We start from the raw sequence: 17,383 nt of genomic DNA, 5'->3' as shown, positions 1-17,383 counted from the left end.
CACAGAAACTGTGATATTTGCAAAGCTTTTACTTTTCACTTTTTCACCTGATGACCTAATTCTTAAACATGGTCCACTCTCTGGTCTTCAATGGCTGCCGACCTCAATCTCAGTCTCTCATTTTCCCGTTCGTCCATAATTTCCTTTTGTAATGAGCTGCGTCTCTTGTCTAGTGGGAGAAGTTCTAACTCTTTCTCCAACTCAGCACACTCTCTCCGTGCCGCCATCAGTGACCAGTTCAGGGATTTGCTGTCTGTGTCTCGGCGTTGATGTTGTCGCGCCAATTTCCCCTTCATGCATTTACTTTGTCATCCACACAAGGCTGGAAAGAGAAATGGTCTCTGTGTTGTCAATGCCATTCTCGAAAGCCAGTAGTGCTGGCATTCCAGTCTCTGCTCCTTTTCTTTTTCCTTTCTGCATCTTAATTCTTCTCTAAGACTCTTACCCTAACTAAATTATTTTCTTTCTTCTTCTATTTGAATTTTTCATTTCAACTATCATGTAATTGGTATAGTAGGAATGTAAGGGGGAATTTGGGTGATTTTCTGTTCGTCTGCAGTCTCGAACCAATCTGATCAAACAAACAAAAAGTTAAATTCATCTGGGAAATATGGTCAGTCGTAAACCTTTTAAAAAATAACTGTATTAACATTCCAAAAGACAAAATAAAAAGTATATACGTTACTACATTTGGAGTTAGAGGGCAATTTTCAAAATTCTTGTAATGGCCGCGCCCACACTGGTGGCAGTGATGTTACCGAGAGTGTAACGAAGGTGTCACGCGCTGGGAAGGAGCTTGGTGGCAGCGATGTTACCGAGAGTGTAACGAAGGTGTGACACGCTGGGAAGGAGCTTGTTCTAGCATGACATAAGGGGAGGTAACTCCCAAAATCCAATTCACTTAAGAGATAAATATTTCGTTTTGTAAGATTTGCGTGATGTTATGCTGAATGGATGTTCGGAAATATTATTTGAACACGACGCCGAGTGTCAACTTGCTGAGGTAGTGACAAGAGAGGTCAAACATGTGCGAGATTTTAGATATGCAGCTTAGCTGGGATGGAAAAAGTTGTTTACTGTCACGGTGGAATTACATATGTGAAAGAGACCATGGGAATTAGCAGAAGAATTAACCTGGAAGTTATTCACGGGAGCAGTGGACAGTGGCAGGATATTTGTATTTTGGACAGGTACCAAATTACGTTCGTTAGCGAGCTGCTGCTGTCCCTGAAGAATGTTCGAATAATGTCGTTTTTGAGCCGAGCTCGAGTCAATGGAATACGACTTCAACGATTCATCGGTTTTGTGGCCGGTAATTTTGCAAATCTCGCGATTTTCAATGCCTGCGTTTGACAGCAAAGTAACAGCAGTTGCCCGAAGATAATGGTTTGTATACACTTTGAGACCAGCGTTGGTAGAAATTTCTTTCATCATGTTGCCAATGACATTTACACCAACTGGCCTCGTGGTGTACCATTCGGAGTCGTCGACGTGGACTCGTTTCTTGGGAGCCTGGTAAAAAGCACCATTGTTGGGATTGAGGAGAGACATGAATTTTTTTAATGAAAGTACAGGACAGAATTGGTCCGATGTTGCATAAATGCGTTTGTTGGGCCCATTTCAGTCTTTGAGGTCCCCCCTATGATTTTTTGTGACTTCGGAGTGTGTCATTTCAATGAACTCAAACCTCTGTTCATCGGTGGATACACAAAAGGAAGATGCAGTTAATTCCCTTTGGTTTTCTTTAGCACGACGAGCGAAACCAAGTGTAAGGTCGAACCACACTTTACCAAGCAAGCCGGAAGGAGTTTCCGTATCCAAACTTTCACGAATTTTTTTTAAATCATTCTCGGGGATAGCAGCATGATGTGTTGTCTGGTCAAGGCCATCGCGCTTGAGTTTTTTTTATCATGGACAGAAAAACATTGTTTGCAGTTTGAAATTCCCGATCTTGGATAATGTTTATGCTGCGCTCAAATGGCGGTCCCCTGATGTGCATGTGTATGGCAGCACGCAACCCAACAAAACTCGATTTTGAGTAAAGATTTCCCTCAGCATTTCTGACTTCGGCATAAAAGAACCTCAGTCTCTCATTCAGTTGAGAAGCAGGAAGCTCTTCGAACTTGGGTTCAAAACCTCGGAAACCAAGCCATTCTGGAAGTGAAAAAGATTGCCTTGTTCAGGGTACAAATGTGACAGTAAGTGGGAGTAATTTGTTATTAGTCCTATTACGGCGTCGTGTTTAAATGAAATTTCCGTATATCCATTCAGCATAACATATCTCAAATCTAACAAAACGAAATATTTAATTTACGTTAAGATTTTGGTCAATCTCGTTATATTATTGCCAATTTTTGCTATGACACATTGGTCACGCTTAACATTGCTATCATGGCAATGGTGTAAGGGAGGTAACTCTCGCTGATGTTGATCGAATCTGCGTAGGAATTTTAGGTATGTGTTTATGTATTCTTTTATGTTTCAATGGCTTACGTCGAAATATTTTAACTCCCCAGGAGGTATTACGCCCAGTAGATTTGGAGAGGTTCCCATCCACGATGTCCTGTACTGCATTTGCATCAAGGGACGCGAAGCGGTCACTGGACTCTTTGAACGGAAACGCCGGCTGTATTTCCTAGTTCAGGGGCCATCTCAGAACGGTTTTCAGCTTCAACAGCTGTTGTGAGTAATAATAATAACAAAATTAGGTGGGTGTATGAAAGTCATAACTATTATAGAGTTGCAATAAAAAATTTTACTCTGTCAAAAAATGATTTTCTTTTCTTTTCCCTTTGGCCAAGCCCAAGAAAATGACATCATTTATGATTATGATTGGGTAATTAATGAAAATAGGTAAATTTCATTTACCTTCAAATTCTTGAATTATTTCAGAAAATGTCTTTTCGTCCAAATCACTCAATATTTCATCGAAATCTCCGATGTGGAAGTCAGGGTAAATTTCCATCTGTTCCTCCATGTTGATGATTTCAAAAATAGTTCCATTAATTAATGTATACATACACGGTGATGAGACCCAAAAAATTCAGCGATGTTATGCTCATTCGACAACACTTTTTAACCAATCAGATAAGAGAACATACCTACTTTTATGTTACAATAATGAATATAAACGTCGTTCAATTTACTACGTCATCAAGTATGTCATCGAACGCATGTTCGAATTTCCTGAAGTGACGTCATGGTAGAACAATATTTTATCGTGAAATAAGCCACACTTCGTTCTTCATTGTCCTTTGCGAATTATCGCGTAGCTATCACATAAGATCTACCTGGATAAAACCCACGAGCACTGGTATACGGCTGACAAACCGATAATCTTAATCAAGCCGAATCTTTGATTCGGACCAATGATCCTTGGATGCTGTCCCTCTGTAGGTCCCGAATGGTCGCCGGTGTTCAATGATTTGTTTGTTTTGTTTGTTTGTTTGTTTGTTTGTTTGTTTAACGCCTACACAATGACGTCAGCCTAGGAACAGGGTTGCTGGGTTCATCGAGTGTGCATAAGCTCCTCACAGCGATAGCCCGTTCGCGGAGCTCTCTGAGTTGAATTCGCAACCGACTGACCGTTATGTCTTCATACAAGTGTTTGTTTGTTGTTGTTTGTTTTGGGTTTTTTTAACGCCGCATTCAGCAATATATTTCAGCTTTATGACAACGGTCTGTAGATAATCAAATCTGGACCAGACAATCCAGTGATTGATATCATGAGCATCGATCCACGCAATTGGGATAAAATGACATGCATGAACCAAGTCAGCGAGCCTGACCACCCGATATACCCTTAGTCGTCTCTTATTATAGCAAATAAAGCATAGTAGCCTCTAACCCGGATCTTTACGGGTGGTGTTCTGTGAAGTACAGCGACAAATGTAAGGTACTTACTCCAAGTGACACTGATGTCTTTACAAGATAATACTTATTCCATTTTTATTCACTGTTAAAATTATTTTATTATACTTATCCATAGTCTTTTTTGCGTATTATCATGTCACTCTTTGATTGGCATTCTAGAGTAAGTGAGTGGATAACAATGTTTTCACCTTTAGCAATATTACAGCAATATCACGACTGTTGACACCAGAAAGGGGATTCACACATTGTATTCAAACGGGGAATCGAACCCGGGTCTTCGGCGTGACGAGCGAACGCTTAACCACAAGTTGGGGAGTAAATATGAAAGACACCGTACACTTTACTTCAGGTTTATTGCATTCAGCGACGTTTCGATTAAGACTCTCACACTGTTATCAAGTTGTACGTTTTGTTATTATCAAGTTTGACCACATGTTGTGTAAGAGTGAGTGAGTGAGTTTGATTTTACGCCGCTTTTAGCAATATTCCAGCAATATCACGGCGTGACGAGCGAACGCTTCAACCACTAGGCTACCCGACAGCCCCTGTTGTGTAAGATGACACTCTATATGTGTATGGTGACAGTCATTATGACGAGGCTACATCACAGCGTGCATGCCGCCAGCAGGTATGAGGTCGGCCAAAGGGGTCAGGATGTCACACACAGGCTGATCTCACTGCACGCACTGTATGTGAAGGACTGCCCCTTGAGGATGGGAGAGTGGTCGCAGCGGGCACCATGACACGACAGTCGGACACCAGCTAATATTCAGCAAATACCATGCAGATGTCAGATCTGATTTTGTCTTGGATAAACCTGACTGTATTGCACAGAACCTGAACACGAAGCTGACAGAATTGTAAGTATATTGCAGTCTACAATCAGACAGTGTCTGTACGTAATACGCCAGTGGACGTATCACATCCATCTATGTACGTTAATGTTTATACACCAGCGTCATGCAGATACTTGATGTAGAATATGAGATTTTTACCAATCTCTCTCACACTTGTGTTTAGGTTTGTGTAATTTGTGTAATGGCAATTATCTCACCTTACATTAAAATACTAGCTTCCGATTAGTTAGGGAGCGGGCAATTACTTTTCATGTAGCCACTCATGTACCCCGTTGAGAAATCAACCGGGACACACTAGGGTGTGTGTGGGTATCAGTGACATGGAGGCATTCATTGAGACAAGGACACTAGGGTGTGTGTGGGTATCAGTGACATGGAGGCATTCATTGAGACAGGGACACTAGGGTGTCTGTGGGTATCAGTGACATTGAGGCATTCATTGAGACAAGGACACGAGGGTGTCTGTGGGTATCAGTGACAAGGAGGCATTCATTGAGACAGGGACACTAGGGTGTCTGTGGGTATCAGTGACATGGAGGCATTCATTGAGACCGGGACACGAGGGTGTGTGTGGGTATCACTGACATGGAGGCATTCATTGAGACCGAGACACGAGGGAGGGTATCAGTGACATGGAGGCATTCATTAAGACAAGGACACGATGGTGTATGTGGGTATCAGTGACATGGAGGCATTCATTAAGACAAGGAAACGAGGGTGTGTGTGGGTATAAGTGACATGGAGGCATTCATTAAGACCGGGACACGAGGGTGTGTGTGGGTATCAGTGACATGGAGGCATTCATTGAGACCGAGACACGAGGGAGGGTATCAGTGACATGGAGGCATTCATTAAGACAAGGACACGATGGTGTATGTGGGTATCAGTGACATGGAGGCATTCATTAAGACAAGGAAACGAGGGTGTGTGTGGGTATCAGTGACATGGAGGCATTCATTAAGACCGGGACACGAGGGTGTGTGTGGGTATCAGTGACATGGAGGCATTCATTGAGACCAGGGACACTAGGGTGTGTGTGGGTATCAGTGACATGGAGGCATTCATTGAGACCGGGACACTAGGGTGTGTGTGGGTATCAGTGACATGGAGGCATTCATTGAGACAGGGACACTAGGGTGTGTCTGGGTATCAGTGACATCGCGACATTCATTGAGACCAGGGACACTAGGGTGTATGTGGGTATCAGTGACAAGGAGGCATTCATTGAGACAGGGACACTAGGGTGTGTGTGGGTATCAGTGACATCGCGACATTCATTGAGACAGGGACACTAGGGTGTGTGTGGGTATCAGTGACATGGAGGCATTCATTGAGACCGGGACACTAGGGTGTGTGTGGGTATCAGTGACATGGAGGCATTCATTGAGACAAGGACACTAGGGTGTGTGTGGGTATCACTGACATTGAGGCATTCATTGAGACCGGGACACTAGGGTGTGTGTGGGTATCAGTGACATGGAGGCATTCATTGAGACAAGGACACTAGAGTGTGTGTGGGTATCAGTGACATGGAGGCATTCATTGAGACCGGGACACTAGGGTGTGTGTGGGTATCAGTGACAAGGAGGCATTCATTGAGACAGGGACACGAGGGTATGTGTGGGTATCACTGACATTGAGGCATTCATTGAGACCGGGACACTAGGGTGTGTGTGGGTATCAGTGACATGGAGGCATTCATTGAGACAAGGACACTAGGGTGTGTGTGGGTATCACTGACATTGAGGCATTCATTGAGACCGGGACACTAGGGTGTGTGTGGGTATCAGTGACATGGAGGCATTCATTGAGACAAGGACACTAGGGTGTGTGTGGGTATCACTGACATTGAGGCATTCATTGAGACCGGGACACTAGGGTGTGTGTGGGTATCAGTGACATGGAGGCATTCATTGAGACCGGGACACTAGGGTGTGTGTGGGTATCAGTGACATGGAGGCATTCATTGAGACAAGGACACTAGGGTGTGTGTGGGTATCACTGACATTGAGGCATTCATTGAGACCGGGACACGAGGGTATGTGTGGGTATCACTGACATGGAGGCATTCATTGAGACAGGGACACTAGGGTGTGTGTGGGTATCACTGACATTGAGACATTCATTGAGACCGGGACACTAGGGTGTGTGTGGGTATCACTGACATGGAGGCATTCATTGAGACCGGGACACTAGGGTGTGTGTGGGTATCAGTGACAAGGAGGCATTCATTGAGACCGGGACACTAGGTCGTCTGTGGGTATCAGTGACATGGAGGCATTCATTGAGACCGGGACACTAGGGTGTGTGTGGGTATCAGTGACAAGGAGGCATTCATTGAGACAGGGACACTAGGGTGTGTGTGGGTATCAGTGACATGGAGGCATTCATTGAGACAGGGACACTAGGGTGTGTGTGGGTATCACTGACAAGGAGGCATTGATTGAGACAGGGACACTAGGGTGTGTGTGGGTATCACTGACATTGAGGCATTCATTGAGACAGGGACACTAGGGTGTGTGTGGGTATCAGTGACATTGAGGCATTCATTGAGACAGGGACACTAGGGTGTGTGTGGGTATCACTGACATTGAGGCATTCATTGAGACAGGGACACTAGGGTGTGTGTGGGTATCAGTGACAAGGAGGCATTCATTGAGACAGGGACACTAGGGTGTGTGTGGGTATCAGTGACATGGAGGCATTCATTGAGACCGGGACACTAGGGTGTGTGTGGGTATCAGTGACAAGGAGGCATTCATTGAGACAGGGACACTAGGGTGTGTGTGGGTATCAGTGACATGGAGGCATTCATTGAGACAGGGACACTAGGGTGTGTGTGGGTATCACTGACAAGGAGGCATTGATTGAGACAGGGACACTAGGGTGTGTGTGGGTATCACTGACATTGAGGCATTCATTGAGACAGGGACACTAGGGTGTGTGTGGGTATCAGTGACATTGAGGCATTCATTGAGACAGGGACACTAGGGTGTGTGTGGGTATCACTGACATTGAGGCATTCATTGAGACAGGGACACTAGGGTGTGTGTGGGTATCAGTGACAAGGAGGCATTCATTGAGACAGGGACACTAGGGTGTGTGTGGGTATCAGTGACATGGAGGCATTCATTGAGACAAGGACACTAGGGTGTGTGTGGGTATCAGTGACATGGAGGCATTTATTGAGACCGGGACACTAGGGTGTGTCTGGGTATCAGTGACATCGCGACATTCATTGAGACCAGGGACACTAGGGTGTGTGTGGGTATCAGTGACATCGCGACATTCATTGAGACCAGGGACACTAGGGTGTGTCTGGGTATCAGTGACATCGCGACATTCATTGAGACCAGGGACACTAGGGTGTGTGTGGGTATCAGTGACATGGAGGCATTCATTGAGACAAGGACACTAGGGTGTGTGTGGGTATCAGTGACATGGAGGCATTCATTGAGACAGGGACACTAGGGTGTGTGTGGTTATTAGTGACAAGGAGGCATTCACTGAGACCAGGGACACTAGGGTGTGTGTGGGTATCAGTGACATGGAGGCATTCATTGAGACAGGGACACTAGGGTGTGTGTGGGTATCAGTGACATGGAGGCATTCATTGAGACAGGGACACTAGGGTGTGTGTGGGTATCACTGACATGGAGGCATTCATTGAGACCAGGGACACGAGGCTGTATGTGGGTATCAATGACATGGAGGCATTCATTGAGACAGGGACACTAGGGTGTGTGTGGGTATCACTGACATGGAGGCATTCATTGAGACAAGGACACGAGGGTGTGTGTGGGTATCACTGACATGGAGGCATTCATTGAGACCAGGGACACGAGGCTGTATGTGGGTATCAATGACATGGAGGCATTCATTGAGACAGGGACACTAGGGTGTGTGTGGGTATCACTGACATGGAGGCATTTATTGAGACCGGGACACTAGGGTGTGTGTGGGTATCAGTGACATCGCGACATTCATTGAGACCAGGGACACTAGGGTGTGTGTGGGTATCAGTGACATGGAGGCATTCATTGAGACAAGGACACTAGGGTGTGTGTGGGTATCAGTGACATGGAGGCATTCATTGAGACAGGGACACTAGGGTGTGTGTGGTTATTAGTGACAAGGAGGCATTCACTGAGACCAGGGACACTAGGGTGTGTGTGGGTATCAGTGACATGGAGGCATTCATTGAGACAGGGACACTAGGGTGTGTGTGGGTATCAGTGACATGGAGGCATTCATTGAGACAGGGACACTAGGGTGTGTGTGGTTATTAGTGACAAGGAGGCATTCACTGAGACCAGGGACACTAGGGTGTGTGTGGTTATTAGTGACAAGGAGGCATTCACTGAGACCAGGGACACTAGGGTGTGTGTGGGTATCAGTGACATGGAGGCATTCATTGAGACAAGGACACGAGGGTGTGTGTGGGTATCACTGACATGGAGGCATTCATTGAGACAGGGACACTAGGGTGTGTGTGGTTATTAGTGACAAGGAGGCATTCACTGAGACCAGGGACACTAGGGTGTGTGTGGGTATCAGTGACATGGAGGCATTCATTGAGACAAGGACACTGGGGTGTGTGTTGTTATTAGTGACAAGGAGGCATTCATTGAGGCAGGGACACTAGGTGTGTGTGGTTATTAGTGACAAGGAGGCATTCACTGAGACCAGGGACACTAGAGTGTGTGTGGGTATCAGTGACATGGAGGCATTCATTGAGACAAGGACACGAGGGTGTGTGTGGGTATCAGTGACATGGAGGCATTCATTGAGACAGGGACACTAGGTGTGTGTGGTTATTAGTGACATGGAGGCATTCATTGAGACAGGGACACGAGGCTGTGTGTGGGTATCACTAACAGGGAGGCATTCATTGAGACAGGGACACTAGGGTGGCTGTGGGTATCAGTGACATGGAGGCATTCATTGAGACAGGGACACGAGGGTGTGTGTGGGTATCAGTGACATGGAGGCATTCATTGAGACAGGGACACTAGGGTGTGTGTGGTTATTAATGACAAGGAGGCATTCACTGAGACCAGGGACACTAGGGTGTGTGTGGGTATCAGTGACATGGAGGCATTCATTGAGACAGGGACACTAGGGTGTGTGTGGTTATTAGTGACAAGGAGGCATTCACTGAGACCAGGGACACTAGGGTGTGTGTTGGTATCAGTGACATGGAGGCATTCATTGAGACAGGGACACTAGGGTGTGTGTGGTTATTAGTGACAAGGATGCATTCACTGATACCAGGGACACTAGGGTGTGTGTGGTTATTAGTGACAAGGAGGCATTCACTGAGACCAGGGACACTAGGGTGTGTGTGGGTATCAGTGACATGGAGGCATTCATTGAGACAAGGACACGAGGGTGTGTGTGGGTATCAGTGACATGGAGGCATTCATTGAGACAGGGACACTAGGGTGTGTGTGGTTATTAATGACAAGGAGGCATTCACTGAGACCAGGGACACTAGGGTGTGTGTGGGTATCAGTGACATGGAGGCATTCATTGAGACAGGGACACTAGGGTGGCTGTGGGTATCAGTGACATGGAGGCATTCATTGAGACACGAACACGAGGGTGTGTGTGGTTATTAGTGAGAAGGAGGCATCCATTGAGACAAGGACACGAGGGTGTGTGTGCGTATCACTAACAGGGAGGCATTCATTGAGACCGGGACAATAGGGTGTATGTGGGTATCAGTGACAAGGAGGCATTCATTGAGACCAGGGACACTAGGGTGTGTGTGGGTATCAGTGACATGGAGGCATTCATTGAGACAAGGACACTAGGGTGTGTGTGGGTATCAGTGACATGGAGGCATTCATTGAGACAGGGACACTAGGGTGTGTGTGGTTATTAGTGACAAGGAGGCATTCACTGAGACCAGGGACACTAGGGTGTGTGTAGGTATCAGTGACATGGAGGCATTCATTGAGACAGGGACACGAGGCTGTATGTGGGTATCAGTGACATGGAGGCATTCATTAAGACCGGGACACTAGGGTGTATGTGGGTATCACTGACATGGAGGCATTCATTGAGACAGGGACACTAGGGTGTGTGTTGGTATCACTGACATGGAGGCATTCATTGAGACAGGGACACTAGGGTGTCTGTGGGTATCACTGACATGGAGGCATTCATTGAGACAGGGACACGAGGCTGTATGTGGGTATCAATGACATGGAGGCATTCATTGAGACAAGGACACGAGGGTGTGTGTGGGTATCAGTGACATGGAGGCATTTATTGAGACAAGGACACGAGGCTGTATGTGGGTATCAGTGACATGGAGGCATTCATTGAGACAAGGACACGAGGGTGTCTGTAGGTATCAGTGACATGGAGGCATTCATTGAGACAGGGACACGAGGATGTGTGTGGGTATCAGTGACATGGAGGCATTCATTGAGACAGGGACACTAGGTCGTCTGTGGGTATCAGTGACAAGGAGGCATTCATTAAGACCGGGACACTAGGATGTGTGTGGGTATCAGTGACATGGAGGCATTGATTGAGACAAGGACACTAGGATGTGTGTGGGTACCACTGACATGGAGGCATTCATTGAGACAAGGACAGAAGGGTCCCTATCTCAATGAATGCCTCCATGTCACTGATACCCACAGATTCCACCTGAATATCCTTGTATTAGATACGAACACATAAGAATCCCAGTACTACCCAGGGCAGATGTGTATCCTTGTATTAGATTGGAACACATAAGTATCCCAGTATAATCCAGGGGCACATGTGTATCCTTGTATTAGATTGGAACACATAAGTATCCCAATGCTACTGAAGTCACGCACTCGTAGTCATGTTGATGTAGTGCCGAGCTAACAGATTCAACGTTAACCAAGCCCTCCTAACACACACACACACACACACACACACACACACACGATATTATAATCGCATACCTTCCTCAGTGCTGACTATATGTGTATAAATATATAACATTTAATTGTTCGACATGGGCGTATGTGTGTGCACCGAGTCACGTTGTGTAATGAGTGGGTGAGACCCTTACCCACAATAATACATACGTTTTGGTAGCATACACTGATAGTGATTCATATCTTATATTCGCTTGATCGAATTTCTGGGTGAGCATAATAATGATGGGTGTAGATGAAATACGAAGTACTTTCACTATTGGTGCAGTAGTGGTATATCCGTATACCTTACTTCCACGGCGGGTATAGTGGTATATCCATATATCTTACTTTCATGATGGGTGAAGTGGTATATCCGTATACCTTACTTTCATGATGGGTGAAGTGGTATATCCGTATACCTTACTTTCATGATGGGTGAAGTGGTATATATCCATAGACCTTACTTTCTGGATGGGTGTTGTGGTATATTCATATACCTTACTTTCATGATGGGTGAAGTGGTATATCCGTATACCTTACTTTCAGGATGGGTGTTGTGGTACATTCATATACCTTACTTTCACTATGGGTGTAGTGGTATATCCATATACCCTGTGATGGGTGTATTTATATCCGTATACTTATGGTGGGTGTATTTGTGTAGTCCGTGTACCTTACTTTCACGACGGATGTAGTGGTTTGTCCGTACACTTTCTTCCATGACTTGCTTACAGGATTACCTTTAATGACATTTCCAACATAACGCAGTCTCACTCTTTATCCACAAAAGAAGCTTAAATGCGGATACGTGTACATAAAAACACCAAACAATAAATCCATCCACTGAAGGTTAGTATTAAAACGTGTATGTTCCTCCAATCCTCTAAACACGCACGCACGCACGAACGCACCAAGCGCACTGAAGTCATGCAAGAACTCGTGGTCATATTGATGTCGTGCCGAGCTAACACATTCAGCGTTAATTGTTGCAACAAAGGTACAACCGTAACTATATGTGTTACAATAATATGTTTTTCTAAACAAAATTGGGGAATTTTATTATTTCATTTTTGAAAATACATAGTTCTTCAGAAACGTAACAGCATACAATTTTCGGCAAACATTTAGATCTTCCGGAAAACATTTCCCTGACAGCGACCATGCAGTAATCACCATTTTCATATTGTTATTTCTGAAATAGCGTTTTTCAAGATACCAAGTCCTGTTGGCAAGCAATATTCCAGCTCTATGACGGCGGTCTGTAAATAATCGAGTCTGGACCAGACAATCCAGTGATTGAAACCATGAGCATCGATCCACGCAATATTGGGATCGATGACATTCATCAACCAAGTCCGCGAGTCTGTCGCCTTTTGCGACAAGCATGGGTTGCTGAAGGCCTATTCTTTTCACGGGTCTGAACACTGATTAAGAAGGATCGAATCACAGTCAAGGAGTGTAGACATTTTGCATTTTGCATTACAAACTTCACTTTTCAAAAAGATCTATCAAAAATAGCTTATGGCAGGAACAATTAAAGGGGAAAAACATGTTTACATGATTATTAATGAATACTTTTCACGTCTTCTCAGTTAATTTACACATCATTTCAATTTCACAACATCGATATCACATTGTTTATGTTCTTGATTGTGATAGTAAAAAAATACCAAATGCTTACACAAGTCTGTCGGTCAGCAGCCAGAAACAGTGGTAAATAATATAGGAAACAAATACCCCCTTCACCGTTTCGTCACTGCCCGCCATTCACATGTGACGTCATTCATTATCATTTTGTTCAACATGTGGGGCTAGGCGGAGATCTAAAACTAGGACACCTCTTTCGCGACAAATGGCTAAAGGGTAATAACTATGAGTGACAAGTAAGTCTGTTACTTAGCCGTTTACTTAGCTCGTACGTGGTTGACATTTTAATGGTACATTTGATTCAAGGATGTAAATACTTTTAGAACTACAAATTATTTTGTTGGGTGCTACGGAGTGCGGTGTTAGGAACTTGGGCAGCAGGCCGTGAGTGACGGTTTTATTTTTATGTGCATAGGGTTGTGCTATAGTCCAAAATTAGGAACCCTAATTACTTCTATGATGGATTCCTTGCTTTGGTTTTATTACATAGGTTCTACATATTGTGCTGAGCCATAGTGTGTCAGAAGCATAATCAGCAATATTGATGTGATATGACATTCAGCAATGCCCACAACACGGGATGTTTATCGTGAGTTCGCAAGACAGCTTGTGCTAAAAATAGAACGAGTAAATATTGGACTTCGTTTCGTACAATATTTTTCTAAACCTTCACCCGTCCATCGAAATAGTTTCATCGTCGTCTGATGATACATTTTAAGTTATTGTGTTTATGAGTAATATCGTATCATGAATCATTGTTGATAGGTATTGAGTTTGATGGACAAATCCAGATGTCAGATACGAAAATCTAAGAGAAATGTCGGCAGGACATGGTTATGGTATGTGCGTTATGAGTTATGGTTGGTCATCTGACATAATTAGTATGATATATAACCCACATTATGATAGACATATATTTCATGAAGTACATGCAAGGTAGCTGTGTGTTATATTCATGATGAGAATTTCTGACATGGCATTCTTAGACAATGAATGTTTACTGTTGAATATTTTGTCATCCAGGAAGACATCCTTACCTAGCTTTGTTATTGTCATGTGCATGGGAGTTGTTAGGCTCTAGGATATACGTTTAACATTTCATAATGTTTCTCAAAAGATTTGTCATAACTTATAAGATCTCTTCTATATATAGGCTTCATATGTCCTATGATGGATTAAACTGCAAGTAAACTGAAAGATGTATATAAGTGAGATTTTGTTGCATATTGATAATTTTTCTAGATAGATCTACATATAGTCAATTTTTTATGGAGAAAAAATTCAAAATATTTGTACAAAATATTTAAATGTCCCAGTGAAAGTGCTGAAATCGAATTTTATGTAATGGCTTTCTAAACAAACTAATTTGGGGTGAGCGCTGAGTGACAGAATATTTTCATTGGCTGATAATGTGTGGTATGTAGAATTTTTTGCCATGTTTATATATCTTGAGATTCTTAGCCATTATATATACGCATCCATATGCATGTTTCTGCTATTTCTGTTAATCCTACAAAAATAACATTGAATACATTGTTGAATTTTGTGAAAGGACCTTTGATTTTGACATTGTGAATACTTATAATAACAACTAAAAATCTGTAACTAGCTTTTTATGATTAACGTCCTGCGTGACTCTCCACAAATGACCTTAGCACTACCAGCCTAAGTTACACTATCAAAATTAAGGTCATCATAGTGCTAAGATTGTTTGTGGAATGGGGCCCTGCTTGGGTACTCTAAACCACCTGCTGCCCACAATCCTGTTCCACGCAATGAAAGCCTGTCAGAGATTAATGAAATTGTGCAGGGCATCAAACACAGGGAATCTGTTTTAACTCCAGCAAGAGGAGTTCCCCCAGTGGTTGATTTTTCCATTTCAAAATATGTCACAGCAAGTTACAAATCTACTACATAATTATACCTAGAGCTGCTCACCATAGCTAACCTCTACCTGCAGTGCCGTAGCCAGCCACCCCCCTAGATTTTTTTTTATAGAAAACAGTTTTATTTGAATCAAGTTGGGGACAAGTGATACTTGTACAAATATTTGTCCCCCCTGTCAAAAAAAGTTAACTACGGCCTTGATCTGGTAGTAGATAGAGCATCTGTCCATCCGAAGACAAGCGTTGATTAAAACACTGTTTCGCTGAAATGCAGAATTTAACGGACCAAATATGTTCTGTTGCAGATGCTTTCAGTTCCAACTTCCAGTAGCTGTTGTGCCCTGATTTCAGTGCGAACCACTGTTAGGCCATTAGTTGCTGCATTCATATCGCACTTAAAACTATTCTTTCACACTTGGTAGCTATACACACGATACAGCTTATTAATTTAGAAAATGCTTGTTATTATTCAAATAGATAGGAGGCGTGTTATAGAAACCAAATTGTGTTGGATCCATCGCAGGTGGGACTGGCTGTAAAGCAGTCTTCCAAATATTGGTTTGGAGATGTGCCCACTTCACATTTTCCAAAAAGGTTTTACATTTGTTAGTAGTTAAGCTGAGAGCTTGTTTGGAATTTGAGCAGAGCCTGTTCGAGTTTTGGTTACCCAGACTTGTGAAGTGATAGCTGGTGAATCTGTCGACAGAGCTCCAGATAACTTTTGTAGCACTTGAGTTTTTACTTGAGGGTTTCTATTTTAATTGGGTTATTACATTTTTCATTGGGTAACGAATATTTTTTCACTCATCTGTTCATCACTCTATTGTTTTTTTTCCCAAAATGAGTAAGCAATATGTGTATGTATAATGGTTCTAAATATAGGCTTGACTTAAAAGTAAATTAGCTCGTAATTGTGTTTCGGAAATTAGCTTGATTGGGTATTGGGTATTTATGCGTGCTGTAATTGAGTTTTCCATTTAATGCATGCGTTTCTATACGCAAGTTAATTGGAAGTAATTGAGTTTTGAATAGTTTTTTTGGGTATTTTATGCAAATACGCAGCTTATCTGTAGCTCTGGCTGTTTGATATCTAAGCAGTGAAAGTGACCATCTTTTAATGCCTTTAGTGCCACTTTTCCTTTACCAATCCCAAAATATGATACTGTTGTATCACTACCACTCAATCCATTATTCTCTCATGTAAGTTTGTGTTCTTTAGTATGAACATGAAGCAGATCTTTGTAATTGAAGAGAAATGGAAATAATGTTTGTCAACTCCTGTTAGTTTTCTTTGATATTGGTGGGAATAACCTTCTGGGGAGGTAAGACTGTTGATACCTTCATGTGATGAACTCTACTGCTGGCATTTGTTGTTCTTCTTTGCCTTGTGACATTCTTTGTGCCGTACATTTCTTTGAGGTAAAATACCAAGTACCCATCCTTGTTGTATCAGTCATATGACAAGTCTTGAGCAGGTTCATATGTTTCTTAAGGAATGTTACAGTCATGCATAGCATATAAGATGGCTGACCTCGGCTAGCACATGTGTTATGTTGTACGTGAAGTTCCAAACATGTGGCGCACCTCGCGCGTGAAGTGTTACCCAACAGAGTTACCTCCCCTACACCACTACATGTCTGCATAGCAAATACCACAATCTCTAACTTGCAATTTTGAAATAATGTTAGTTTTGAAACCTGGCATGAAGCTATACTGTTCCTCGATCTGGCCAGGGAATGACATACAGCAATGCTGATCCATCAATAATTAAGGCTGTTGTTTGACTTGTGTGTTTGATGATCTTTATGATGAGAAGCTACTGGTTCAAGTAAAATTAGTTTCATGACAGCATTTCCTTGCATATTCTCATTTCTCAGGCGTTGCTAAACATGGAATGAGAACTGGTGCCAATTCATAAGAAGAAACATGACGTCACAAGAGCTGGTCTGCAGACCAGTAACACGAGAATAGATCAAGCTGGTGTGGAAAACTCTCATTGTTCCAATATTGCTATGCTTCTTTGCTGTTTACAACCATTGTAACAATCTTTTTGGAAAAGTTTCATGAAAGCTGTCTAGCCATCCTTTCTCAAGGCTTTCCATGTGGTTTGTTTCAATAGATTCTGCATCGTGAATGTTAACTGCAGAAGGAGACAGCCTACTGGAAACAATGTTCACAAGATCTTCCTCATACATTTCTAGCTTCATCGTAT

General features: G+C 43.3%; 1 protein-coding gene across 8 annotated transcripts in view; it reads left to right on the top strand.

Annotated features, from left to right (window-relative positions):
- The first annotated feature begins 4,525 nt into the window (after positions 1 to 4,525).
- The window catches only part of LOC124149745 (protein Smaug homolog 1-like), an 89,743-nt gene continuing 76,885 nt past the window's right edge, over positions 4,526 to 17,383 (top strand). For 4 of the 8 annotated variants that reach the window (XR_006863149.2, XR_007223105.1, XM_046521500.2 and 1 more), the window contains exon 1: positions 13,407 to 13,521. The gene's annotated coding sequence lies outside the window, so the exon portion shown is untranslated. Of the gene's footprint in view, positions 4,734 to 13,404; positions 13,522 to 13,674; positions 13,875 to 13,984; positions 14,125 to 17,383 lie in introns of those variants that run through there. The other 4 variants (XM_046521504.2, XM_046521502.2, XM_046521503.2 and 1 more) reach the window with 4 other exon arrangements.

The sequence above is a fragment of the Haliotis rufescens genome, unplaced genomic scaffold, assembly GCF_023055435.1.
Source record: "Haliotis rufescens isolate VD_foot unplaced genomic scaffold, xgHalRufe1.0.p SCAF_3, whole genome shotgun sequence".
NCBI lineage: Eukaryota > Metazoa > Mollusca > Gastropoda > Lepetellida > Haliotidae > Haliotis > Haliotis rufescens.
This window is presented reverse-complemented; position numbering and strand designations above follow the sequence as displayed.